The sequence below is a fragment of the Callithrix jacchus genome, chromosome 6 (assembly GCF_049354715.1).
Source record: "Callithrix jacchus isolate 240 chromosome 6, calJac240_pri, whole genome shotgun sequence".
Taxonomy (NCBI): Eukaryota; Metazoa; Chordata; class Mammalia; order Primates; family Cebidae; genus Callithrix; species Callithrix jacchus.
Window position 1 is genome coordinate 113,652,444 of NC_133507.1, and position 1,485 is coordinate 113,653,928.

At 32.3% G+C, this 1,485-nt stretch overlaps 1 non-coding gene across 1 annotated transcript; it reads right to left on the reverse strand.

The window, feature by feature from the left end:
• Positions 1 to 688: 688 nt before the first annotated feature.
• Positions 689 to 856, reverse strand: LOC118155184 (U1 spliceosomal RNA). Its single transcript, XR_004745399.1, has one exon. It is a non-coding gene; the product is annotated as a U1 spliceosomal RNA (small nuclear RNA).
• Between the last annotated feature and the right edge of the window lie 629 nt (positions 857 to 1,485).

The window sequence follows — 1,485 nt, forward strand, 5'->3', positions numbered from 1 at the left end:
CTGATGAAGCAAAAGAACATGCACTTAGGTTTTAAATTATATCCTACAAGTTTCTTTAATGATAAAATTATAGGGCTGAGTAGCTCTCTTCCTTATACCTATGTTTCTTCCCATTTTCTTTTGTTACACTTTAAACCATACACATTTTTATACTTAAATGTAAACCTAGAGGCTTTGTCTTAAAGTTCAATTTTTTCCTAACAGTGAAAAACAAACTATTAGCAATTAGCCTGTCGCAAATGTTTACTGCTTCTAAGGTTACTGAGTTTGTATTTTTTTACCATGATTAGGAATTAATCTTTAGTGACTTAGTTGAGTTCAAGTTTTACTTGGGAAGACTATCCAGTAAATATAGGTTCACATTTTATCTATCTAGTGACCAACTATCCAACTATAGTTCCGTTTTTATGCACCTGAGGATTAAATAAATATTTGTGTAGAGTTGCTCTTACAATAAACCTGTTGCGAAGACATAATTATACCATCTTTCTTCAAATCTTTTCTATCTTACATCTTTTATAATGTTTTTCAGACTCCATTAGTTTTTATACTCCAAACAAACAAAATTACATTTATATCACTAGAAATTATATGAAAGTTTGTACCTGCAATTAAACATCATTTACATATCTGATAGTAAAACTAGTTCATTAAACTCCTAAATTATAAACATCATCAGTCCGTGAATCACCAGATAAAACAATATAATTCTAACATCATCTTTAATTATGCAGTCGAGTTTCCCACATTTGGGGAAATCGCAGGGGTCAGCACATCCGGAGTGCAATGGATAAGCCTCGCCCTGGGAAAATCACCTTAGTGGTCATGGTTTTAAAATATTTTTCACGGCAAACATAATACGCAAGCTGAAAAAAAAATGCATGAAACATAAAAATACATTGCAACAAACAGCTGTAAAGATAATACCTGCCTAAGCTACAGTGTCAAGAAGTGGAACAATCTGAGAGTCTAAGAAGCACCTGTTGGTGTCCCTTCCTGATTTTGCACCCCTCCCTTCCTGCTAAAATGGACCACTACCTTTTGTTTGCTATTTAATTTTACTTCTACAAAGATAATTGGTGAATACTGTCTGATATACCCCCCAAAGCACTATACTGTTTAATTTAATTACCTTGAAGATTCTGACTTTTTTTTTAAATTCAACTGCCCGTTGGACATTGGCATTTAATGACCTCCTGAAACTAAAAGTCAATATGGTTCAACATAACCTTATTACATTCTATGCAGTAAAGACTACCCTCTTATATTTCATTAATAAATCTTGTATTTTCATTCCTAGCATCTACTCCTACATTTCAAATTCTGAAGTCTAAAATAATCTTTAGTTTCTCCCTTTCTCTGATCTACCTCTGTATAAGTTAAAGTTAAATTCTATTCTATTTTCTTCTAAAATATTTTAATAGCCTGTCTTTTTCTTTTTTATCTGTTGAACTACCTGATAAAGGCCTTCCTCTTGTCTGCTCG